The sequence below is a fragment of the Podarcis vaucheri genome (genome assembly GCF_965113315.1).
Source record: "Podarcis vaucheri genome assembly, chromosome: 6".
Classification (NCBI taxonomy): Eukaryota; Metazoa; Chordata; class Lepidosauria; order Squamata; family Lacertidae; genus Podarcis; species Podarcis vaucheri.
In genome coordinates this window covers 38,282,441-38,310,420 of record NC_138764.1, presented here as the reverse complement: position 1 = coordinate 38,310,420, position 27,980 = coordinate 38,282,441, and the positions used below count along the sequence as shown (strand labels likewise).

Genomic DNA, 27,980 nt, shown 5'->3' with positions numbered 1-27,980 from the left:
ATGCCCTTGAGTCCATCATCCAAGTCGTTGATAAAGATGTTGAATAAGACCGGGCCCAAGACAGAACCCTGTGGCACCCCACTAGTCACTCTTCTCCAGGATGAAGAGGAACCATTGATGAGCACTCTTTGGGTTCGGTCAGTCAGCCAGTTACAAATCCACTGAGTGGTAGCATAGTCAAGACCGCATTTTACCAGTTTCTTTACAAGAATATCATGGGGCACCTTGTCAAATGCCTTGCTGAAATCAAGGTAGGCTACATCCACTGCGTTCCCTTCATCTACCAGGCTTGTAATTCTGTCAAAAAACGAGATCAGGTTAGTCTGACATGACTTATTTTTCAGAAATCCATGCTGACTATTGGTGATCACAGCATTCCTTTCTAGGTGCGCACAGACTGTTTGCTTAATGATCTGCTCCAGAATCTTCCCTGGTATTGATGTCAGACTGACTGGGCGGTAATTATTTGGGTCCTCTCTTTTCCCCTTTTTGAAAATAGGGACAACATTTGCCCTCCTCCAGTCTGCCGGGACTTCGCCTGTTCTCCAGGAATTCTCAAAGATGACTGCCAGTGGTTCTGAGATCACATCTGCAAGTTCTTTTAATACTCTTGGATGTAGTTCATCTGGCCCTGGAGACTTGAATACATCTAAACTGGCCAAGTATTCTTGTAAAGATGTATAGTATAGTATTCCTGTATAGATGTAACCAGAGCTTGATGTACAGCTGCACCAGGATTTGTGGAGAACCCCTGCAATGGTTTGTTGCTGAGAGGGAAGAACTAGGCAGGATAGGATACTCACTTATACTGAGTCTTACCATTGGTCCATCTAGCTCAGTCTTGTCTACACTTATTGTTGCTTACACAGACTCTCCAGAATTTCAGGCAGGTGTCTTTCCTATCCTGAGATGCTGGGAATTGGGACCATGTACATGCACTGTCCAGTGTTGGACAGTGTTCTCGAAGCTACAAACATGAGTCTGACCAAACTGCGGGAGGCAGTGGAAGACAGGAGTGCCTGGCGTGCTCTGGTCCATGGGGTCACGAAGAGTCGGACACGACTAAACGACTAAACAACAAACAACAACACATGCAAAACAGACATTTTTCTAAGGGGTTTTCAATTTTAGATTAGGGGTGCAAAGTTCTCATATTTTTTTCCAGGTGCCTTACTACCAAATATGTAATGCATCATAGGAACGCGTACTAGAGAACTGGCTTTTTTTCTACAACTGTCATATATCAACTAGTATCCTAGAAGTTAATTAGGAGATAGAGGAATACAGTGGTACCTTGGTTCCCGAGCTCTGAAACAAATTGGCTACCGAATGCCACAAACCCAGAAGTAAGTGTTCTGGTTTGTGAATGTTTTTCAGAAGCCGAATGTCCGACACGGCATCTGCTTGATTGCGGGAAGCTCTTGCAGCCAATCAGAAGCCGTGCCTTGGTTTTCGGGAGCTGAACAGACATCCGGAACGGATTAAGTTTGAGAACCAAGGTACCGTATTTTTCCGTGTATAAGACGATATTTTTTCCATAGAAATAATAGACCAAAATTGTGGGTTGTCTTATACACAGATAGCGGGGGGGGGGGATTGGTAGCAGCAGCCAGCAGGAGATTGGCTGTGACGATTGGGCGTGTGGCTGCGGCAACATCTGATGATGATTGGCTGCGGCTTCGGCACATGGGCGGTCGATTTACGGCAACGGCAAGGTCGAGTGGGCAGGTGAGCTTTTGGCGGCAAGTATGCAAACAATTGGTGGCCTTGGCAATGCAAATCCCCCCCCCAAGTTTTTTTTTGTTGCGGTCCAAAAAAATAGGGACCATCTTATACATGGGGGCGTGTTATACCACTGTACAGGAGTACTGCCAGAAAATGGAATGCGTGCCTAAAAAACGAAATTCCCACAGCATCCAAAGAGCCAGGATATTTATCCTCATCCACATGTTACAGTTATGTCAAATAGTGAAATGCTGTTATTCTGCTTAACAAATCTATAGTAGAGACTGGCCTTTAAAAAAAAAAAAGTTATTCTAGGATTCCCCATCATAAGACCATAAAAGGAGCCTTCGGGGTCAGGTCAGTGGCTCATTTTGTCCAGCATTCTGTTCTCACAAGGGCCAACCAGATGCCGCAATGGGAAGCCCAAGCAAGACCTGAATGGAAGAACACTCTATCCAAGCAGCATGACTATTGTAGTCCAAAACCACAGGAGTATAGGAGGTGGGGGGAAGGCTGCTCTAACACACCCTCCAACATTTCCCCAATGAAAGTAGTGACATCCTATTCCATGATAATAATAATATTTTTATTATTTGTGCCTTCTCCATCTGACTGGGTTGCCCCAGCCACTCTGGATGGCTTCCAACATGTATAAAAACATTAAACATTTTTAAAAACTTATTTGTACAGGGCTAGCCTTCAGATGTCTTCTAAAGGTTGTATAGTTACTTATCCCCTTAGCTCAGGGGTCACATAACTCCATACCCTCCAACATTTCTTCGATGAAAATAAGGGCATCCTCCATACCCTCCCATATTTCTCCAGCGAAAACAGGGGCATCCTAAGGAAAAGCGGCACATTCTAGGATCAAATCAGAAACTGGAATGGCTTCTGTAAATCCAGGACTGTCCCTGGAAAATATGGACACTTGGAGTGTCTGGTCTATGGAGACCTGGCTTATGAAAGCTTCGGCCAAATTTTCCCTGAGGTGGAACCTGTGCCTAGTGGAACCTAGGTTATATATCACTAAACATCAGGTGGAGGCTCAGATGGTGAAATGCTCATCCATACCCCCAACCCTCTTACGGAGCATCCTTCATGTAGAAAACGAGATGTCAGCCAGAAGGCAAAGCTTGTCGCTATAGGTCTCCCAGTTGTAATAAGTATTAACTCTGCAGCCACATCCAAAATGTTAAATGGCTTTTTACAGTGTAGTTCCTAAAAATAGCTTGACATTTTAAAGATCAAAGATGAACAAAGGCACCTATTTCCGTGACACAATTTGCAAGAGAATCCATTATTAACTGTACTCTTTTGTACCGAAGTAAGACATAAATGATCCTCTAAGTGGAAATGTCTGAACCTATGAGTTCAGAATGCATGCAATCCTAGTTGCTGTTTTGGAATACTTTTTTCAGATCTGCTTCAGAAATGGTTTTAAGTTGTATAATGTATGCCCCATCTGTCACTTACAGCTGCTGCCTCCATTTGCCTATTTTTCACCAGGGAACCATTTATACAACCACTTTCTTTTCATCCCAAAGCAGATATAATATAGAAAAATACCATTGTCTGAACGCTGCACTGTGTGCTCCGAATGAAAGGCAACACACACCAACATAAGCATATCAGAAAGATGGCTTGTAGGTGGCAGGCTAAATAGGAATATTTCCCATTCAGTCTAGACTAATTAAAGTCTGCAGCCCACCAGATATTATTGGACAACAACTCCCATCAGCCTGAGCTAGCATGGTCAATGGTCAGAGAAGATGGGAATTGTAGTTCAATGACATCCGAAGCACAGCAGGGTGGCAAAGCCTGCCCTAGATGGAAAAGAAACTTAAGAGGAAATAGCATGAATTAAAAAGGTAAAGGACCCCTGACCATTAGGTCCAGTCATGGCCGACTCTGGGGTGGCGGCGCTCATCTCGTTTTACTGGCCGAGGGAGCCGGTGTACAGCTTCCAGATCATGTGGCCAGCATGACTTAGCCGCTTCTGGCGAACCAGAGCAGTGCACAGAAATGCCGTTTACCTTCCCACCGGAGCAGTACCTATTTATCTACTTGCACTTTGACGTGCTTTCGAACTGCTAGGTGGGCAGGAGATGGGACCGAACAACAGGAGCTCACCCCGTTGCGGGGATTCAAACTGCCGACCTTCTGATTGGCAAACTCTGTGATTTAACCCACAGCGAATTAACCCTTATTACATACCCTACTGATGCAATGTCCTTGTGGAATTGGCTCTTAAATAAGGTCCAGCGTGTATGTGTGTGAACCAGAGTGTTTTAATTAAACCCCCATATTTGCATTTTCTTCAGCAAACAAAGACTGTTTTATTAGTAAATATTCCTCAGCTTCCTTCTGTCTGCCTGGTCATTTTTTATAAAAACAATCAGTTGGGGGTTTATGCAGGCAGGTGGGCAGCCTCCTTTTGTCTTCAAGAAAAAAAGCATTATCCCAGTCCTCACTGCCACCCCCTCTCCCTCCCTCCCCCCCATCCAAGACAAGCACATTAACAGAGGAGTGACAGGTCTGAGATGGTGTTGGCTTGGGGAGTGAGAGAGGTCTGACATGCCTTGTGCCTAGAGCCACTCCTCAAAGGCCCTTTGGTGGGCCTCATTGACAACATTTTTCAAATGCCTATATATATATATATATATATATATATATATATATATATATATATGCAGGTTTTGGTGTCTTCGGGTGTCTTCCCGTGTAAGAGTCGGGGTGTCTGTGCGACGTTTCGACGAGGTCTCACTCGTCATCTTCAGGCTGGTGCTTTCGGCTTCTTGTTACTGGAACAGAGCAGAATCTGGTGTTTGAGTTCTTATAAATACTGTTGAGGGGTGTGGTGTAAAGCCTCCAACGTTCTGGGCAGAGAGGAAGTTCCTAGATTAGTGTGCCTTTTCTTCTTTTGTTCCTTAATTACTTGAGGGATATCTTGAGTGATTTCATGAGTGATATTCTGAATACCACTGGGTGGGTCATTAAGTGTAGATTAGTTGCTAAAGCTTTTGTGTCTTGACCTCTTGAGCTTGTGAAGAGTTTTTCTGAGAAGATGGCTGTGCTGCATTTAGTTGTGCTCTGGCTTGGCTTCGTGTATAGGGGCGAGCTGTGGTTTTGTGCCTTGTGCCAGCCAGATCTGTGTAGGGATTGCAGGGGGGTGCAGCATCCGGAGGTGCCACTATAGTTTGGCTACTGGATGGAGTCTGTAATATGTCTGTGGAGAGGGTCTGGGTTTGGGTCTGGTGTGGTTGATTGGTGACGGCGTTCTGTGTGCCTCTGGTTCTGGTGTCGGTTTTTGTGGGGAGGGCTAATTTCCAGATGTCTGGCAGGCGGGACGTGTCGTCACGCTTGTTCATGTTGTGAGGGTGTTTCTCTATCTCGATGGCTTCCATGATTATTCTCTTGTGGTGATGTTCCATGTTAACATCCATCCAGTAGCCAAACTATAGTGGCACCTCCGGATGCTGCACCCCCCTGCAATCCCTACACAGATCTGGCTGGCACAAGGCACAAAACCACAGCTCGCCCCTATACACGAAGCCAAGCCAGAGCACAACTAAATGCAGCACAGCCATCTTCTCAGAAAAACTCTTCACAAGCTCAAGAGGTCAAGACACAAAAGCTTTAGCAACTAATCTACACTTAATGACCCACCCAGTGGTATTCAGAATATCACTCATGAAATCACTCAAGATATCCCTCAAGTAATTAAGGAACAAAAGAAGAAAAGGCACACTAATCTAGGAACTTCCTCTCTGCCCAGAACGTTGGAGGCTTTACACCACACCCCTCAACAGTATTTATAAGAACTCAAACACCAGATTCTGCTCTGTTCCAGTAACAAGAAGCCGAAAGCACCAGCCTGAAGATGACGAGTGAGACCTCGTCGAAACGTCGCACAGACACCCCGACTCTTACACGGGAAGACACCCGAAGACACCAAAACCATATATATATATATATATATATATATATATATATATATACCCTTGTGTTTAATTTATTTACCGAGTCTAGCTCAGTTCTGACAGAATATTGGTGCTGTTCAAAGGGATTATTTTATAGGCAGGATGGGTAGTTTTCCCAAGGCCATAGATTGCGTTTGTGGCTTTAGATTAGACTGGAGAAAGAAAGTAAATCATAGACAGTATAGGACTTTGTCTGCATACACACCGCACATTTAAAGCAACACTTCCCTCCCCCTGCAAATCCTGGGTCTCAGGATTCCTGGAGGGGGAATGTGCTTTAACAAGTTTGTAGGACCGGTGGGAGGGACGCGGGTGATGCTGTGGTCTAAACACAGAGCCTAGGGCTTGCCAATCCGAAGGTCGGCGGTTCGAATCCCTGCGACGGGGTGAGCTCCCATTGCTCGGTCCCTGCTCCTGCCAACCTAGCAGTTCAAAAGCACATCAAAGTGTAAGTAGATAAATAGGTACCACTCTGGCGGGAAGGTAAACGGCATTTCCGTGCGCTGCTCTGGTTTTCCAGAAGCGGCTTAGTCATGCTGGCCACATGACCCAGAAGCTGTATGCCGCGCTCCCTTGGCCAATAAAACGTGATGAGCACTGCAACCCCAGAGTTGTCCACAACTGGACCTAATGGTCAGGGGTCCCTTACCTTTACCTAGGACTGGTGGAAGAGCTTTACTTTCTGTTTCCATTATGTATGGAAAGAAGGGAGATCAAATCTCATGAAAGGGATGGACACATGTTGCGTGTTGTGTATGCGTGGTTAAACCAAGGAAACCAAGTTTGCGGCTACAAAGCTTACTACAAAGTGACCTTGACCCATTCATTGTCTGTCAGCCTTCCATGCCTCACAGGGATGTTATAGGGTGAAAAGGGGGAGGAGACACACAATGTTGCCCTTATCGCCTTCATGGAAGCGCAGAATAAAATAAAAAAACTATAAATAATCTGAATAAAAAAATTTCTTCCAGTAGCACCTTAAAGACCAACTAAGTTAGTTCTTGGTATGAGCTTTCGTGTGCATGCACACTTCTTCAGATACATGCATGCACACGAAAGCTCATACCAAGAACTAACTTAGTTGGTCTTTAAGGTGCTACTGGAAGAAATTTTTTTATTTTGACTATGGCAGACCAACACGGCTACCTATCTGTAACTATAAATAATCTGCAATCTCTTGGTGTTAAGCCCCACTGAACTCACTAGGGCCTACTTCTGAGTAAACATATGCAGAATGGTCTTGTGCATTTTTTTGCCCTTCTCAGATTTTTTCCTCCAAAGCCAGCTTTGCAGGTGGCAATATACAAGTTGATTGCACTAACTCTGAGAATTGCTTGAGACAAGAAAGAAACTAATACATCATATCTGCATAGCCTTGGGACCTGTGGCAGGTCAAAGCAGGTTTGGCAGCTGGTTGCAAGAAAAGCTGCTTTTCACACATAAAGGTCATCTTAATGTGAGATCCTTATCTTGCTGATGTATTGCCCTAAATCTTTATATATATATTTTTGCCTTTCTGACAAAGTGCTTTAATAGGCTCTCCTTGCATTCCTTGGAAGTCTGGGTTACAAAAACATCAAGCTTCAGATAGGCATCTTGGCTGTAAATACTTGGTTAGTAAATTGGTGCAGATGAAGAATTTCAAGTTGTTCCTTCCCATTGTAGTCCCACTAAATTATGTGTAATTCTTGTTCTTTTCTTTTTAATTTGCTGTGATCATAACAAATTGGGAAATGCTTTAGACGCTAAGGAAAATCTTGATGACAATGAAACAAAGCAAACAGAAGCCTAGAATCCTTGACAAACTCACAAAGCACACCAGAGAAAGCTCTACAGTAAGAATATTGCAATAAGATTAGAGGTTTTTTAAAAAATTACAGTTATGGAAAGTAATACTTTGCTTCTGTTTTTAAAATGAAGCATTTTGTTTAGTCTGTTATCCAAGGAAAGAAGGAAATATTTAGAAAATTGAATAGGAAAGTCAGTACACAACTTGCTGAAGAAGGAAGCAAAATATGAATAAAGGACAAAAGTTAGTTTTGTAATTATTATCATTAATTAAACTTGTATACCACCCTATACCCACAGGTCTCAGGGCAGTTCACAAGATGAAACCACAAGATAAGACCACAAAAATACATAATAAAAACAAAAACAAGAACAACCTAATGTAAGATAGTAAATGGTAAGATCACATATTAGCAGCACCTTGGAGGTTAAAAACAGAATCTTAAAACCTATTTAGTATTATGGAAGAAGAAGGTGAAATGACCTGATTACAAATCAAATGTAAATGGCATTTTAATCAGCCTTTGTATACCAGAGGAGGCATTTTCAAATTAATGAAGCTGGTATGATCCTATACCCATCTACCTCACGATAGTGTGTACATAAAAAAATATAAAATAGTAATATATATCTAAAATCAACAAACTTAGAATCAAATATATTTGGATAGGCTTGTTGAATTTTTTTAAAAGAAATTTTTAGCAAGCAGTATACTAAAACAGTATATAAATTTTGCTTGCCAAATTTATTGTTAAGGCCTTATTTTCATAACGCCGCTTACAAAATGTTGTAAAATATTCACAAACATTAATCTTTGAAATGATAATCATGACAATCATATTAAAAAGCAGTTAACAGATTAAACAACAACAACAAAAACCCTTCATTGACCTTTGTGATCAATGAAGCCACTCATTGTTGCCCAAAGTTTCGTGGCTCTACGAAGCAACTGTAACAGTGACAATTAATTAAAAGAAACATTCCCCTCCCCCTTCCTCTCCATGCTATCTGTCCTGCATGCTTTAGTTGAGATTCCTGAATTGGGGAGGGGGTTGGACTAGATGACCCTCAGGATCCCTTCCAGCTCTACAATTCTATGCTTCTATGATTTTTGGCATTGATTAAACTGTATCTGAAAAATATTATTGATTGCTTTTTTCTGAATTTTTCGCAATCTTGTTCAGAGAAGCATAGGGCATGTAATAGTATTTTATTATAGCAAGGTTAGTGACATTATCTGGAGGTGTTGGGATAATGGCAGCAGTGCCTGCAATGTAGGAAATCTCATGGCTTGAATAAATTCCCAAGAAAATCAGAGGGACCAAGCATTCATGTTAAGGTTCATTTGACTGAACTAAGGAACCCTGTTGAGGCATTTCTGGGTGAGTGAGTGGAAAGGGTGTCCAAAAGTTTGTGGGAGGGGCAGAGTGTGCATGCAATTCCCCCCCCCCCATATCCATGCATGAAGGGGTTTTATTTTCAGCCGGAGCTCACCAGAGCTCAGCTCTGGCACCTCTCAGGTGGGTGCCATTGCCATTCTAAGAGAACAAGGGAGAAGTTCGTGGTGATCTCCAGCACTGCTTGCATATATTGGCTCCACTTCTGAGCTTCCCACATTCAGTGTGAAAATGTGAGGAGGGATTCAAACTGTGTTTGGCTGAACATGCTTGCCATCCTTCCCATTACCACAAACCTTGTTTTATCAGGGTTCCCAACCACAGGAAATATTGGAGGTCGTCCAGAGTGGCTCGCAACCCAGTCAGAAGGGCAGCGTATAAATACGTTGTCCTTGTTGTTGGTACTTTAGCAAGTTCAATCAATTGCACTTAAAATCCCACTTCAGACTTTCATGCCGAAAGCCTAGATCGGCATTGACTCCAACAGGAACAGGAAGTAAACTGCAAAAGAGGGTAAGATAAGATAAGGTAAGTGCTCTTCCCATAAAGGTCCTGGGGAAAGATGTGCTTCAGTTTCTGTGTTATAAAAACATAAGGGCACAACGTTGGAGAACAGGGAACTAACAACAGGCACACACACACACACACACACACACACACACACACATACAAAGGAAATGTGTGGCTTTGGAAAGATCTGAAAACATCAGGAAAATGTAGCAGAGGGCAAAAGGAATGCAAGAAATTGTTGCAATTATCAGCTACAATTTAACACATGTGTTGTTATTATTTTCTTATTTGAGACACAAAATATCCACAAAGGAGCAAGTTCCATTTTACAGCAAACATGGCACACACGTGTGTGTGTGTGTGTGTGTGTGTGTGTGTGTGTGTGGATAGGAGCCCAGTTCATCAGATTTGTGAGTTCTTAATCTACCTAGATAGATAGTTTAGATAGGGTGGGGTGGGTGGAAATGATACACTGGCCAAAAAATGCAGAGAGGTACACTCTGTGCTGCTCTCTGGTTACAGTTTCAAGGCAGTTAAGCTTGTCAGCCAAAATATTTCACCAGCCTTCAAACTAACAGCACTATGTCATCCAAAGGTACTTTCCAGAGTCCCTTGCTATCCCGTGGAAGATTCCATTCCTGGACACAAACATTGCTCAGATTGTTTGTGTTTGCACCTCTAAAAATATGGCTGTTATCAAGCAACTGCCTGTGCACTCAGGACAGCCTAGAATATCAAAGGAAACTCTTGGGCACATCAAAACCAAAAGGCCATATAATTAACAAAACAACAGCAACAAGACAAAACAAAACAATCAAAATGGGATGGTTGCCTACTGTCAATGAAGATCAATAGGAACAAGGGCATTACAAAGGAGGAACTTGGGTAAAGTTTATGGTGGCTGATGGCTATCCATAAATGGCAGTGTTTAGCATTCAAATACAAAAGTTTCCTGCTTACATTCTATATGCAAATTATTCCAAGGTGGCTGCAAACAAGTGCTTGGGGGAATGTCTCTGCTGCCCACATATAACAGAGATGTTGGGGAAAATTCCTAAGGCAGCCTATTGTTATGCTTGTATCCTCCTTTGAAACCCAAGTCTTTTGGGCTGAGATCACTTGAGCTCTGCATTTTTATAGTGGGCTTGCAGTTTGTTTTAAAGTCAAAATCCATCCTATTTCAAACAGCAGTACCCGCAACAAAATGTTGCAGCATGGAGGACTCCTGTTCAATATTCCAATCAGCCAGCCATGCCTTTCTCCAAGATACTGCCTCATTATGTTGTTTTTGGAATCCTACCTTCCTTAGTCCCCCCCCCCTGGCCTAAAGAACCTTCATACTTCTACAAATCTGGGAAGTTTTCCGAGTCTGCTGATACCTCCCTCTTAGATAGATAATTTATTACGGTCAGAGACCAGAGACACACAAGGGGGAACAGTCCCAGAAGGAAAACAAACAATTAAAGCAATGTACAACAATAAATTAAAAATTTATAAATGCATTAAGTGTATACAGTGGTACCTCAGGTTACATACGCTTCAGGTTACATACGCTTCAGGTTACAGACTCCGCCAACCCAGAAATAGTACCTTGGGTTAAGAACTTTGCTTCAGGATGAGAACAGAAATCATGCTCCAGCGGCGCAGCGGCAGCAGGAGGCCCCATTAGCTGAAGTGGTGCTTCAGCTTAAGAACAGTTTCAGGTTAAGAACAGACCTCCGAGTTTGGGGATTTTCTTAACGAACTAGTTTGAGTCTGCGCCTACTGATTTGTACACAGAATCTGGCGACCATCCGGGTCGTCTTCTCATCTTTGCCTAACAGGAAAAGGTCGAATTTTTGCTTTTCCAGGAGGTCAGCGAGCCTTACCAGTAGGGGATCAATGGTCTTACTACATGCCTTTTCATAAAAGGGACATCTAAAGAACAAATGCTCTGGTCTTCCTATCTCTCCCAATGAAGAGGCGCAAAGTCTCTGAGCATATGGAACTTTTTAAAAGGCTTCTTCCAGGACCAGCGAGGGCAGAGCTGAGCTTCTGGCAGGTGTAAAGGCCCTTTTTGCATACCTCCCTCTTACACGAGAATAAGTACATAAGATCAGGTCAGTGGCCCATCTAGTCCGGCCTCCTTTTCTCATAGTGGCGAACTGTGCTTTCCAGCAACTAGCATTCAGAAGCAAGCAGCCTCTGACAGTAGAGGTAGAACACAGCCATTGTGGAGAGTTGCCATTGAAATCCTTTACATCCTGGCATTATCAGCACCGCACTCAACTCCAAACTAAAAAGCACCAAATATTATAACAGTACATAGATAGCTCAGTTGCTTAGAGCATGTTGCTGATAATGCCAAGGTTGCAGGTTTGATTTCCAATAATAATAATAATAATAATAATAATAATAATAATAATAATAATAATAATAATTTATTATTTATACCCTGCCCATCTGGCTGGGCTTCCCCAGCCACTCTGGGCAGCTTCCAAAAAAATATTAAAATACTGTAATACATCAAACATTAAAAGCTTCCCTAAACAGGGCTGCCTTCAGATGTCTTCTAAAAGTCTGGTAGTTGTTTTTCTCTTTGACATCTGGTGGGAGGGCGTTCCACAGGGAGGGCGCCACTACTGAGAAGGCCCTCTGCCTGGTTCCCTGTAACCAGAGTTTCTCAAAGCAGAGTTTCTCCACCCCCTCGATCATTTTGGTTGCCATTTACATACATAAGCAGCAGCACTCACCTCTGAATATCAGAAATACAAGGAACTTAAAGAATACCCAATTGAGCTGACTACACTGAGTACAATGCCTGTCTTAATTCAAGCTCTGGGTGCCCAGACTTTGTGCCAAATTGCAATGAATTCAGTTGCATATGAGCATAAAAGTCTTATCTTGCCTGAGCACAGGAACAAACAAAACAAAACGGATTTGCCTAGTTCTATTTTCCAAGCTGATTTTAAACTGCTAGCATTTTCCATAATGGCAAAATCTATTAAGTTTAAAATTTCCTTTCCACTTTAATAATTTCAAGGATCATCAACACCACAATTCTGAGGATTTATTTTTCTAAAGAGAGGGAGAGGATTAATTTTTGTCTTGAAACTCAGCTGCTTGCACCTTCATAAAGGAGCAAAAATTGAGACTCTTAATGCCTACCTTTTATATTTAGCATTGTTTTCATCTTACCTTTATTTTTATGGCTTAAATGGTCCCAGAAGGTGCAAAAAGCAGAGGACCAGGCCTGCTAAGATCTGGTTGCTGCTGTGTGAATAAGCTTACAAACACACACCTAATGTATCAGCGTGGATTGCGGATATTTCTTCTGTCTTGTAGCTGAATGAGTCCAGCTTTTGCAACACATCCTCCTGTTTCTTGGCGATTATATTTTAGTGGGTGTATAATAAAGGGGGGAATAGCTGATTTGTTTAACTGGGAGAAATTAAAATAAGTAATTTGGCAATTTCAAATTCAACTCAGAAGCTTCTAACACCACTTAAACAAACCTAAGTCAAAATCCAGAATACAAACTAATGGATTATTAGCAGAGCTTGCTGTTTTATGGGCGGCAAAACCATTCTCATGTATTTGTGATGTATTTGGGATGATCATGTGTAATTGGAACTGGTAGCAAGCAACAGGGAAGGACATGCCTAGTACATCATAAAACATAAGATGCTGCCTTCTACAGAGTCAGAATGTTTCTCCATCTAGCTCAGGACAGTTGACACTGATGGGCAGAGGCCCTCCAGGATTTCAGACCCAGTGACACTCCTGGAGTGAAGACTTACAGTATAGGTGTAAAGCTCTCAACTTAAATGGGGTTGTCATTGCCAACTCACTCTACAAGATTCCGCTCTCAAATGGTGCTGGACTCATACCAGTGGAACTTTGTGTGCTGGAGAAACAAAGGGGATGATGGAACCAGAACAAATTCAACTGTAGCTATTTATAGTTGGGGATATATATATATATATATATATATATATATATAGCAAATAAGTTGTAAATAGTGTATGCTGACATTTTAAAAAATGATTCTAAGAGACTTGACTTTAAAGAACTGCTACATAGAAATTATTATGTACATCCATGTAATACCTGTAAATGAATATGATTCCAATAACATTGATAGTGCACTTTACAATTTGCAAAGTGAATTACCTGCAGTAAAATAATCCTAACCGTCCTGAAAGGTTTGTAACTATTATTAAGCCCATACTGCAGAGATTTTTCTTCTTCTAGGAACTAAGCGTTGCTTTTAGCTTCATACGTGTGAAGACTTAGTAATGTAGCATTAAGGAAATCATCACAATGCAAATGATACTGCTTTGACTGAATTGAGCACTCTTCCTTACCCTTTTCCAGACTTCCCCCGATCCTTATTGTATCTTAGGTGGTTGCTGGGGATGCAAGTTCACGGACTAAGAAGGATCAGCTGTTCTCCATGGCTTGCCAATGAAATACGTTTGTCTTTTGTGTGATCAATGGCTGAACACTGCATAGTTCAAATCATTGATCACCATACAGTGACTCCAGATGCTACTAAACTCTTAAGGGGAATGGGAAATGGAAGAGCACACCATAAGGAGGGGGAACCCCCCCCCATAAATATTTCTAGTCATTTCAAGGTGGGATATTAAATATGATATAAATTTCACAGGAAGAGTTTGAAAAATATGCCTGACTTCTAATAAGTGCCAGCTTCAAACGTTATGACCTTGTCCCTATGCATGAGCAGAAACAAACAAACAAAGCTCAGTGTCAAATGTTGATGTGCAAGGAGAGCCAGGTGCTTAGGTTGTTTTTGCAGATGGCTTACCTGGATTTACGTTTGCTGCATTAAAAATTGTTAAATAATGTGCAACATTCTTAAGCTATGGTGCTTATTTCATAGGTTGATAGGGTATGATGGTTTGAAATCAGGAAAGTCCCAGCGTTCTAAAGTAATGTGATGATTGGGAATAGCAAAGAATAATTTTATCAGAGAGGTCCCTAAAAATAAGTGACATTGGGGCTACAGTATATTATGAGCACACGAGGCACTGAACGCCTTGGGACCAGGTCATCTTGGTTCCCACTGCCTGGGCGCTTTGATCCTTGGGAGAGACACTTTCAGTAGTGTCAGATGCTTCTGAGGTTTGTCTTATTTCTTCCAAGGCCAGGGCCTTGAGTGTGGTGGAACATGGCCTTTGCCAGGTTCTCCCAATGAAGGGAACTACCATAATGGCATTTAAGCACCTGCTTAGAACTCACCTGTTCACCCAGGCCCTCCCTGAGGGCCGATCCAGTTATACCAATGTATAAATCTGAGCTGACTGCAAGAAGATCAAACCTATCCATTCTTGAGGAAATCAGCCCCGAGCGCTCACTGGAAGGACAGATCCTGAAGCTGAGCCTCCAATACTTTGGCCACATCATGAGAAGAGAAGACTCCCTGGAAAAAGACCCTGATGTTGGGAAAGATGGAGGGCACAAGGAGAAGGGGATGACAGAGGATGAGATGTTTGGACAGTGTTCTCGAAGCTACCAGCATGAGTTTGACCAAACTGCGAGAGGCAGTGGAAGACATGAGTGCCTGGCGTGCTCTGGTCCATGGGGTCACGCAGAGTCGGACACGACTAAACGACTAAACAACAACAACATAAATCTGAGCTACTGGATTTTTTAAAATGTATTTCACCCTTGTTTTCTGAATATCATTTCAGTGCTGATTTTATGCTGTTCATCACAGCCATAATCCCCCCCCCCTTAATGTTAGTGGTACAGAAAACCTTCACAGAGAAATAAATAAATGGTCAGCTTACAATTCTGCTATTTGCACTGCCCTCACTAAAGTCTTCTGAAACGGAAGTTGGCGGCAGAAGGAACCACTGAAGCTGGCAAAGAGCTGTGGGAGACATGCAGGAGGAGACATTCCTGCTGCTCGCTCTGGTCCTTGCCTTTAGGCATGCTTAAACAGTTTTTAGTTCAAGTGCACCTTTCCTTCTTATTTAATTTTAATTTGTCTAACAACTTAATAATCCCTTCAGGGAATGTTAGTGCTATAATAAAAGTATGCATAAAGTCCATAAATATATAGCCAGGCAGGAGTTCTTAACAAGTTCCTCCTCACTATTTAATGGTCAGGTGATATCCCGCAACACTTTCAAGGTTGAAGAAGGAGAAATTAGAAGCTTAGCTGCTGTGCTGATTACCTCTCATTGAAGAGCTGCTGTAACTGAATCTGGAAGAACAAAGCATAATCCTGCAGAGCTTTCAGGAATATATTTATTATCATTGTCTCTCTAATATCTATCAGCGAAGGCTGGTTTTTGGGGTGGGGGCTTAGATTTCTAAAAGACGTCATTGTACGTCTTATATTTGCACAAAGAGTGGGGGAGCAATTTCAGCAATGATGTCTAACTTCAGAAATGGCATTTAACCCTCTTTCCACTAGCCATTTTCCTTGCAGAGTTCTAGGTGCCTACTTAGCCTAACAAGCATCAGCTGGAAACTAAAATAAGGGTATTTCCCTCTGCATTTTAGGTGCTTTTTCTAAATGCTTTGTTCAGGATGCTGTGTGAGCATTTGCGTACCATCCCCTGTTTGTGAGGCATCAGTTTACAGGAAGGGATAAAGTTGCACAGTAAAATATTTCTTCTTACAAACAAAATTGGATAGTTGTACACTGCTGCAGGATAAGTGATTTAGCCTAGCCACAAACTGGATTGAAGCCCATAGCTTAGTTGCTTAGTTGAATTATTATTATTATTATTATTATTATTATTATTATTATTATTATTATTATTCAGATATAACAGAAGGAAATATGGGGAGATAGAAACATTGCTAGCTGACATTAACAATAAGAATATTCCTTCAATCTTAACTCAAACATGTTCATTAACATATGCTGTTTGTTTGTCCAAAAAGGTATCTAAATGAAATTAATCATTCTAGGTCATGTGTTTTAAAACAGGGAGGCTGTAAGATATTCAGACAACTGAGTACTAGGATGGTGGTCATTGGTCTTTCAAACCTTGAAATATGTCACTTTGCAACCATATGGGCCTACAGGATCTACTTTCGTTGTCCATGTCTTGCATGCAAAACATGCCAGGTTCAGTCCCTGACAACTCAGAGTAGGAGGAAGTGACTTAGGCAGGGGGTGAACCCAAAAAAAGTGGTGTCGTTACCTGGGTGCTCCTTACTGGGAGAGACAAAGAGAGGGGTGAGATGGTGGTGAAGTCAAGGCTGCATACATTCAGAGGTGGGACTGCTATGCATCTGCGCAACCCAAACCTTGCCGCCAACCTGCCTCTTTTGTTGTTGTTGTTGATGATGATTAAATGTTTATACCACCCTTCATCCAAAGATCTCAGGGCAGATGAAAAATAAAAGCACAAAAAAGAACCAAAACAACACCCACACACCCTCCCGCGAACACATTTAAAAGGCCACAGAATATTAATCAGCCCAAGACCTGGTTGAAAAGGAACATTTTCGTCTGGTGCCTAAAGATATATAATAAAGGTTCCAGGACCAGGGGTTGGCAAAGTTTTTGTGTCTTGGGCCGGTTTATGGTCCCGCAGATGCCGCAGTGGGCCAGAGTGTGCGCACACACGCATGCGCAAACGCTATTTCTGGCGCTCCTTCTGGAGCGGAGGAGGCATGCGCAGCTTCCCATTGGCTACAGGAGCTTCCTGCAGCCAATGGTAAGCCGGCCAGCATCGTGGAAGGCAGTCCCTGCTCTGCTCTGTGCCTTTTTAGCGCGGTGCACGGGCGCTGACTGATTGGGCAGCAGGGGTCTCTGACCGGCCAGCAAGGATCCATGGGCCGGTCATACGACCCCTTAGGGGCCTTAGTTTGCCAACCCCTGCTCCAGATGAACCTACCTGGGGTGACCATTTCGCAAAGCAATAGCATCAGGGACCAGGGATTTCCCCAGCCCTTGATCTAGAAAAGCTTGCTGGTCACTTCACTGGTCACCTTTACCAGTTAACTGAGGAGCTGGTAAACAGGATACTTACTATCCCTCACTGCCTATGTTCTGCTCCCTCCCAATAAGTGGCAGCAATGCTCTGTGGCTCTTTCCCACCAGGTGAGCCATTCCTGCAGGTAGGATTGGGAAGGAATCCTCTGTGCAACTCTGGGGAGTCACTGCCAGTCAGCATAGAAAATTCTGAGCTAGACAGACCAACAGTCCGATTCAGCCAAAGCTAGTTTCCAAAGACACACACACACACACACACACACACTATTATGGTAGTCTGTATGCTTGCGTGTCCATCCACTGCCATGCATCATGCATATTATGTCATGCGTAAATTGAACATGCAGTGTTGACACAGATAAGTGTATGTGTGGTGCATCTGATAGCCATGATCCTTCTATCCGTTATTATTTTTTTGGAGGTGGAAGAATGATGAGATCAGGTATGTGCACTTGAGTGCATGCACTCAGTGGAGATGTTCACTCTGGCCCTGCCACATGCGCAAGACTTCTAGAGTGGAGAAAGAGTGAGCTAGCTCTCAGACACATTGATTATCCAGTTCAAACAAGCTGCTTTGGAGCAGAGGAACTTCAGCTGCTTTCCAGCCCTATTAAATTCTACATGTTGATCCACTGGGCACAACCTGGGAAGAATTAGGCAAGACTGGATGTTAAGTGCTTCACTGTGTTCTTAAGTCCCATTGATTTCAAGGGAACTTAAGTGCAACCATCTTTTACTAGATTGCACCAGTGGAATTGGAAAGATTGCTGGTGCGAGTAAAATTATGCACTTACAATAGGATTATGAATGCATTTCTGTCTGTAGTAATTATGGTAATTTATAACCACTTTTCAGGGGTTCCCCACCACCTCTTACTCTGTTGAAATGTTTACATTTGAGCGCCTATACATTGTGTAGCATATGTTCATAAGGAAAAGTTTAATGGCAATGAAGTCATGTTTGTGTGTTTTGCTTTTGTGTCTCTATGGCAAATCGCTTCACTTTCTTGACAAATCTTTATCCGTGCCCTCTCTGTTCTTCTGCACGACATGCAAGGAAAACAAAAATCTTACTTTCAACTTATATTCAGAGAATCATTTTCAGAGCTATTAGGCATCACAGCGGGGGAAGGGAAATCAATGTTTCCTTTGATAGGGATGTATGTGAGAAAATAGTAATGCTGCATATATGATAGGTAGAAATTGCAAACAGACCTTATTTTTTATTTCCTTCACACATGATTCTGTTTCCTCCTCTCTGCCCAAACATCTCTCCTGAAGCTCCCCATATTTCCTTCAAGTGTAGCCAAGAATTTACGACACAATTCCATCTTCCTCCTTCTTCATAAACCATCTGCGTTCTTTCTCAGCCAGTCCCTACTGATGAAATAACCCCGTTGATTTGCTCTGTGACATATTTTACCCACAATGCCTCTGTCTTTGTAAACTGTGGTTTCAAAGCATGATGTTTTAGATACTTCTTCATCTGTGTCCCCATGTGCACTATACCTTTAAAGCACTATACCACTTTAACAGTCACAGCTTCCTCCAAAGAATCCTAAGAACTGTAGTTTGTTTAGGGTGCTGAGCGTTGTTAAGAGAACCATATTCTCCTCACAGAACGACAATTCCCAGAGTTCCCTGGAAAGAGGGATTGATTGTTAAACCACTCTAGTAATTGTAGGGTGGAGGAGTTCAACATTATGTGCATAGCTCTCCATTTGGACTAAAAGCATTAAAAGTATGGCTGTCTGGGGGCGTGGTCAGCAAGTGCATTAACATTAAAGGGGCAGCATTAATGGTGTGATCCTGCTCCTTCCACACATTCAGCAAACGTGGAGAAAAAGGTCCTCAAGTTAATTATAAATACAACAACCAAAATCCATCATTTTGATTCAGAACGAGGCAATTGAACTTGAGTTTATTATGGAGGCCATTGTGGTCTTCCGAACAATTTAACTCAAGTCTCATAAGACTTTTCTCCTGGTAGAATAGGCATCATTAGATGTACTGCTGCACAAGGGTTTAATGGTTTTTGCATTTGTTTAAAAACAAATAAGACATTGTTTTTAAAAAGATGCTTTTCTCCTGGGTTTTTCACAGGCACAGCCAATTTTTCAATGATAGTTATAACACTGTTTATATATTTATATTTACTGTTACAGCCCCTGGCTGCATTCCAGTGCCACAGATCCATACTCTGAGGCCAGTATAGGAATAGTTCCCATATACTGAGCCAAGAGGACTTAATTGCCAATGGAGGCAAAGAACTGGTATTAATTCTGGGAACTGCAGATTCTATTCTCCTAAAGTAAATAAGAACAGTAATAGCAATAGCAATAGCACAAAGAATAAGAAGAAAAATCACAATCAGTGCTTTTGTATTACTTCAAGTGTTATCCATCCAGATCTGTTTTGTTTGTTTTTATATCTAGCCTTATCTTCATGTGTGAAACATAGACATCCCATTTGCTTCATGCTCAATTGCTTGCAATTTTCCCTCTGATTCATACATTTCTCCTGCTTTGGAAATGCTACACATTCCTGTAATCAGACTGTATGCCCATGTTGCAGTTGTCTGAATGATCACATTGTCTGCTGTTTGAATTGCACTCCTGCTGCTGGTTCGCTGCCCCTAATTATTTTTGTTTTAGCATTTGTCCCTGATTTCTCAGTCAGGCAGTTGAAAGAGGCCGTGTCATCCTCTGAGAGGTGTTTAATCAAGGGATGAGTAATCAAACAAAAAGCTTTTTGGGGAGGGGTGGAAGTGGAAGAAATGATATTGTCTGGCCGGTTATTATGTTTTCTCTTCTCGACACTTAAATAGAGTTCCTGCAGAAACCCGGGGTGCTGCCCATTAGCTTGGAGGGTTGGGCTGCCTGAATAAGTGGATGGCTGCTTTGTAAAGAGGGAGTGGTAAAGGAAACAGGCTAAAAAAGAGAGAGAAAAATCAATGAAGTTGAAATGCGCTCTAAGCACACCTACTTATCATCTCCTCGCACTCCACATGTCATCCAGCTGCCAAACTCTGAAAACATCTGGGTAGGTGGCTCTGCACGTACATGTCGGTGCGCTGATATGCGCACCCATTTGGGTTGGTCGGAAGGGACTCCGCCGGTTCCTCTGAGGTGTAGCGACATGTATCAGGGCTTGACTATAAATTTCATTGCATTGCTGTGGCGAACAGAGAAATGAGTGAGGAAATATCTGATTAAAGTGTGCATTGCTGCTGAGGCAACCGCATGTTGCCATAGCAATCGAGATGAAATGTGCAAGGAGTGAGATAATTAAATCTAACCCCTTTAGAAGTTTTTGACAGTCTATGCACTGCCAATAAGGAGGGGGGACGAGTTATATCTGGCATTAAAGATAAAACCCATTCCTTGTGAAAGTACAACTTCTTGTTGATTTTGTTGTTGTTCCCTTTGCTAAATGCATTGCTTCAGGTCCCTTATTTGAATGCTCCCTTTAATAATCGGATGCAGTTTTGACCTTGGCTTGTAACAGCCTGATCTGGTTTATTGTTCCATGGGAACTGCTACACAAAATATCCAGCTATATGTTTTTTCACTCTCTTACTTACAGTACAGTAAAGCCTGGCTGTCACGTCTTAGATTATGATTCAATAATATCTAGAACGTACTGCCCTCTTCAGGAACTGTCGATTAAAAAACAACAACAAGAACTTTTGAATGTGTTTATTGATTTATGAAGTGCAAGGAGTAAATGTGACCTTATGAGGCTTATAAGGTGCAGGGAGTTCATTGCATTTAGTGGTATGAGCAGTAAGCTAGCATACATTGGTCAGGCTGAAATGTTAATAGAAGAAGAAGAAGAAAAAGTGTTGGAAAGCAACAACTTTAAAAAATGTTGTCATGGGGTTGGACTAGTAATTCCAGAAAATAATTGGCAGCCCGGTGAAGCACTTTAGCGTGATGAGTTCTAGGGTGGCCAGGTAGCCCAAGTGCCAAAGAATTTATAGCACAGAATGTCACAAGAGACATCAAGCAGTATGCGCCTTAAAATTCAAGACTAAATTCAGAAAGGAATTTAGTTTAATTACATGTTTTATCTTAGGGAGAAGAAGAAGAAACAAAACCAAGTGTGCTTCCCACTTTAGTGTAGCCGGATTACATTCTAGGTTAGTAAGATTTTGAAGCAGCGAAACCACATTGGATGGGTGGAGGCTGTGGTTATTTCCTACCCTGCCACCGCCTTTGGGCAGGTGCAATACAGGTGGAGAAGGCTACGTGACCTCTCTCTTTCCAGTGTTATTAGTGCAGGGTGGGACCTGGCTATGTGGATTCAGTAGCCATTGCTACACAGGTAATATCAGCAAAACAATGATGATGCATTTCTAAGTTTGGAACTGATGTACTCAGACTGGGTGCGGTGCACTGATACCAGTTGCAGTGTCATGGACATAAGAAACTGCATTATTTTCAGAAGAGGCTGTTTGTTCATCTAATCCGGTATTACATTCTGAATCTCCATGCAGCTTTCCGTGGTCTTTGCATCACCTGCCACCTGAGCATTTCAACTGGAGATGTCAGCAGAAGTGGATCACTAGGGGCGGGGAAGGATCCACTATGCTAGCTCCCCAGCAGGTGGGTTGCTTTTGCTTACTGGGAGGGATAGGTGAAGTGGCCAGGAGATTGGCGCACTTCAAATGCAGTGGTGGGGGAAATTGGGCACTCCTCGCACTGCATTAACCTCATCGCCACCTTGCCCTTCCCTCTCCCCTTCCAGGTAAGCAACATTAATCCACCTACTGGGAAGCTGGTGTTGCTGTTCCACTCCACCCAGTGAGTCACTTGTGGAATTGAATGTGGGATGTTCTGCATGCAGGACACATGTTCTTCCACTGAGCGCTGGCTCCCCTGTTGCCTAGCCCGGAGTGTCAATCATCCAGCTTTGGAGGGAAGGGTGGGCTCAACTTCCTAGGCACCTAGCAAGCTAGGCTGCACGAGACAAGCAAGGTAGGGGGGACACACAAATGCTGATTTATTTATTATTATTATTATTATTATTATTATTATTTGAAAACAGGACAAAAGGCATCCTGTTTGGGGGCCAAACAGGACAAGGGAAACTGTGGTCGCAAAGTGTGACAATCCCATTTTTTATAAGATGGGTGGCAACCCTAGTTGGTTCCTTTTCCCATAAGGAACACAGTGACTTGCTCCCACAGTCCCTAGCTGATGGCCAATCCACTAGGCAAGACCTGAGTAGTAAACTAGGAGAAATGAAAGCAACTGCCTCAACAAAGCTAGATGCTTAACAACTACAGTTAGACAATGTGGGTTTTTCTTGGTCTCTGTGGTGTTTGGATTCCATGTTTCAAATCTGTCCTCCAATTTCACAAAAGAAGCCTCCATTTTTTTCTGCCTCATCTTCAAGGCACTTTAGAGTTTATTTAGAATTTCTGTGAGCACAAAGTTTTGAGATCACCTTATTGCTGCAAGATAGCCAAGGGTGTGTGTGTGTGTGTGTGTGTGTGTGTGAGAGAGAGAGAGAGAGAGAGAGAGAGAGAGAGAGAGAGAATTTCTTTCCGGTAAACATTTCTCAAGCACTCTGCAGCCAAGTCTCCATGCTTCCTGATCTGAAAAAGGCCCATGAGAGATATTACCTCATGATCCCTTTCCCCGGAATTTAATTGAAGTGTGGGCAACTGGGAAGGTTACAAAGTACCAGACCAACCATTGGTGAGAGCTGATTTGCAGAATGAAAGAAAGGAAACTCCCTTACTCACATGCACCCTTAGTCACCTCAAAAGTAAGTTAAGCAGCCACCCACAAACTTGTACCTAACCATGAGAATGTCTAGTAGTTCCTGTTCTACTGACCGCCTTCCCTTTTCTCACTGTTCAGTTTCAGCTACAGATTTCTCTTTGCATCCCTGTCTGACCCACCATATATACTGTAAGCTGGTTAAAGAAAGACAGCATAATTTTTCTGTTTTCTACTGTATCATACCAAGTTGGTGGTGCTAAATGAGCTGTGATTTCCTGAATGAGCTAGAGTGAAAGGGACCTTTGCCTTGGGTCCATTGTCACATAAAACATCAGATTCTCTGTGCAATCTGGAGGAATTTTAAAACAGGGCTATTGCTTGTCTAATAATGGCTAGGGTCTTGGGCTTGGATGTAGCAAATTCAGGTTCATATTTCCACTTGGCCGTGAAACTCAGTGGGTTATTAGTCACTATTTAACCTGACCTGCCTTTCAGGGACAATCCTATATATACTGCTTTGAGCTCTTTGGAAGAATAGAATAAATATGTGATACACAAATGAATCTGAAGTACTAATGGCTTTAAAAAGTGTAGGAGAATGGAAAGTCCACAAATTGATTCATAGCTGTGGCTTCAATCTAATGCAAAAAGCAGCAGCATTGATTTTCAACATAGGGCAAATTCGCATGACCATAATGTCTTCTCTGAACACACATACCCCCCCATAAGTGACGTATTTCAGCTGTCCTTTGACAGATGCCCAGGTGGATCCTTTACTTGTGAATGTTTTCAGCCGAGGTCCCAGTTGCTTCTCATCACATTGTGAATATGACTATGGTTAGAAACGTAATGAGAGCCAGTATGGTGCCATGGTTAGAGTGATGGACTAAGACCTGAGGGGAAAGGGTTCAAATCCCCGCTCAGCCATGAAGCTCACTGAGTGACTTGGGGGTGGTTGTTGCCTCTCAGCTTAACCTACCTTAGAGGGTCATTGTGAAGACAAAAGGAGGACACAGAGAGCCAAGTATGCCACCTTGAGCTCATTGGATGAAAGGTGGGGTATAAATCAAATGATAAACATGGCATCTTCAAGCTGCAACATGTGGTTAAACTGGGTTCTAGCCTTTTTGTTAGCCTGTCTTTGCACAAATGTGGAAAAAGCTCACCAAAGACTTTAAAAGATGGAAGTCATCCCAGTGCATCTCCTTCCTCAAACACCATCTTGCCCTGGGGTGGGGGAGATGATGGAACAGCCTGGAGAGCTGCCCACCCTCTCATTCCAGTTGTTCCAGTTGAGATGGTTTCCCTGCCACCCAGCCCTGACAACCACACCTCGTGGCTGCTGAAGAACCATTTTGCTCTTAGATTTGGTCCTCCTTCACCCTTGAAACTTCTCTTTGCTGTTCATTCAATCATTTCAATTGATGATTATTGTGTGGCCATTTCTATGTAATTCACTCTGTGGAGCCTGCTTGAAAAGCAAGAATATAATAATATATAATAATACAAAATATAATGTATACTCTGATTTTTGTGATTACTTTCAGGGGCCCTGAGCACCCACAGAATTTAACTAGGGCTTCCTAAATAGATATAGGATGTTTCTGGGAGACACTTTGTTTTGTGTTTTGCTTTGTTTTGTGTTTCTAGCTATTGGTTTGTTTCATTTGTGCGTGTGGATGCTGATGTTTGGGGAGTTAGGCTCCCCATGGATAAGGGCATAATAACTAATAACATTTCTTTGCTTTCCAGGGTACTTTTGGCACAATGATAAATTTCATCTTCCCCAGAATGGTAAGCAGAAAACTATTTTCTGTATCTGACACCAATGAATACAAAGGAGAACAAGCAAAATTGTCATTTGAAAATAATGAAAATTCACTTAAAAATAAATATGCAACTTGATAAGGGTATTATTCATGCAGCTATAAACATCTGAATATTTAAACCCTGTAAAGCCCTCTTTAAAATTCCCATCTAATTTTTGTCTAGTATTTTTGGTTGTTGTTTCTACAGAAACATAAAGATTTACCATCTCTGCTGGAAATGCTTTAGAAACCTGGTGTGTTCGCCAATGTGTTTTGCTGCATAATTTATTGTAATATATACATACCCACACACATAAATATGGTTTACGTTCTATCAGTTGAGAGAGGAATTGTATCTCTGCTTTAGATTGAGAGAGGGTTAGGCCTATATAATGTTTTACAGTGTTGAACTGTATAAAAATTGATCCTTATTTATGTTCCACCAGGGTTTTGCTGCATATGTGAATTTAAAATGGTATATTTTCAGAATATAGACACCACATCCTGAGTAAAAGCTGCATGCTACCATTTTGTAAAAAACAACAACACCCAGATATTTTCTAAGGTTCTCCCCAGCACTACCCCAAGACTGGGAAAAAGGCAATATTTATTCTACTCTTTGATCATAGCATCTTTGCAATCAAATAAAATGAAAAATTCATCATATTGTACGTGAAAAGGTCACCTTAAAATGAGACTTCATAGAAAAGGAGCCTGAATGAGATAAACCAACTGTTAAGGAGACTTGTGTTCAACAGCTCTTGAAATAGGCCTCTATTCCCCACCTCAACATCATCTCATTCCTCAAACATTTGGTTGGAAATAAACATAAAGCCATCATGCATTTGAACTGTTTTGACAATGGGGAAAAATATTGCTGGAAAAAAGTAGTTTCTTCCAAGCACTAATGTAACCTCTTCTTAGTCTTACAGCTGAAAGCTTTCCTGTCTAATCCCAGAAGAAACTTTTCAAAAAAAGGCAATTATTCAAGAACTTAAATGCAAAGATGCATTAAAACAATGGAGGGCTTAAAATGTGTGCCAAGCTGATTTTCTGTTGTCTTTGATACAAAAGCAGAGGCGTTCACGGGATTTAAGAAAACCTATAACATGGTTTCAAGACTGGAGGAGGGGTTTGTGTGTGTGTGTGTGTGTGTGTGTGTGTGTGTGTGTGTGTGTGTGTGAAATAAAAGTTAGATATCTTTGTTGATTCGCTGTAGACAGGCTAGGGAGCTTTTGTGGTAGGGAGTGACTCGATATATTGTGCTTCCCCAGGAGACTGTAGTGTGCAAGTCCAAAATGTGATCACAGAGCCCAACTAACTCTTAGATAGCACACACCACCCGTGATCTCAGTATCCTCTGCCCCATGCTATGCTGGTGTGTACTGACTCAGGCCTCACCTTGAGTACTGTCAAAGACCCTGTATCCTTTGCATACAAATGGGCCTATTGGCATGAGGTAACTATCAATACAGATCATATAATGCCTTCACCTGCAAAAGCCACCCCTAATGCGAGAAGTGAGGTTAGAGGGAACCAGGTGGAGGGCCTTCTCAGTTGTGGAATGCCCTCCCATCAAATAAACAACTATCTGACTTTTAGAAGACATTTGAAAGATGTTTGATATTTTAATTTGCTGGAAGCCACCCAGAGTGGCTGGGGCAACCTAGTCAGATGGGTGGCTTATTATTATTATTATTATTATTATTATTATTATCCCTGCATCCTTGGAAACTTTAGTTTATGTTGGCAACGCATGAGGTTTTTCGGGGTGAACAGTACAGAACGAGAGAATCCTTTGTCTTTAGGTGCAAAATGAATCACTTCTATCCATGTCAGGGCTGAGGACTATATATAAAACAAGGAGCTGTCTCATTGTCTTGGTTGGCTGCCAAAGCTTTCCTATGGTGAAAGAAGTGGGAGAACCGGGTCAGTAGGTGTATTGCCAAGGCTGACTTTCAGAGAGAAGGGTGTCACACTTAAGAATCGTTTCAGTGAGACTATCACAGAAAATGAATCAGCAAAGAGATGCACCCAGTGCCATATGAAAAACTCCAAAGGACATTTTATTCAAAGTGGTACAGAGGCAGACAAACGATAAGCAAAGCTTAATTGTCACTCTGTCCTGAAAACCGGGGAGCATAAACCGAGGCACCCAGAGGTCACTAGCATCTTAAAGCAAGTATTTCTGGTGACTATTCAAGTTGCTCTGTGTAGGGGCTAGCAATAAATCTGCTAGTGCATTAGCAAAGCTAAGCAGGGTCTGGTTTCAAAGCGGATGGGGAACTGTGTGTTGAGTTTCCTGCATTTGCAAGTGCGATGTGGGTGGCGCTGTGGTCTAAACCACTGAGCCTCTTGGGCTTGCTGATCAGAAGGTTGGCAGTTCATATCCCCGTGACGGAGTGAGCTCCCATTGCTCTGCCCCAGCTCCTGCCAACCTAGCAGTTTGAAAGCACACCAGTGCAAGTAGATAAATAGGTACTGCTATGGTGGGAAGGTAAATGGTGTTTCCATGCGTTCTAGTTTCCATCATGGTGTTCCGTTGCGCCAGAAGCGGTTTAGTCATGTTAGCCACATGATTTGGAAAGCTGTCGGTCTGAAAGCGAGATGAGCACTGCAACCCCATAGTCACCTTTGACTGGGTATAACCACCCAGGGGTCCTTTACCTTTACCCTTTTTTACCTGTTTGCAAGGTTTTGGACTAGATGAACCTTGATGGTCCCTTACAACTCTACAATTCTATTATTTATTCTTTGTAGCTTACCCTTCCAGACCCAGGCTCACCCCCACCACACGTTTCAGTATGACCCCCCTCTTCTTTCCTTTTTCTCCCATACAACCATTCCTGGTAGCAAGAATTAATTTGAGGCAGGACTTCCCAAGGCATTGCCACAGGTGCTATTTCATTCTTATGGCTTGGCCCCGGAAGATATCAATATTATTCGTAATCCGAGTGGGTGTGTGAGGCTAGACAGGTTCCCTTATCTTTCCCACACCACTGAGCAGCCTCCCATTGGATAAAGGCTCGCACGCCCTGGCACTTTTCAATGAAGCACTTCCTGAACCAGAAAACAGGC

General features: G+C 42.4%; 1 protein-coding gene and 1 long non-coding RNA gene across 2 annotated transcripts in view; one reads left to right on the top strand and one right to left on the bottom strand.

Annotated features, from left to right (window-relative positions):
* Positions 1-27,980, bottom strand: part of LOC309535252 — a 55,058-nt gene that overhangs the window by 24,212 nt on the left and 2,866 nt on the right. The window lies entirely within an intron of this gene.
* The window catches only part of ADGRL2 (adhesion G protein-coupled receptor L2), a 246,900-nt gene continuing 243,782 nt past the window's right edge, over positions 24,863-27,980 (top strand). The window contains exon 1 of the mRNA XM_082228074.1: positions 24,863-24,888. The gene's annotated coding sequence lies outside the window, so the exon portion shown is untranslated. The remainder of the gene's footprint in view (positions 24,889-27,980) is intronic.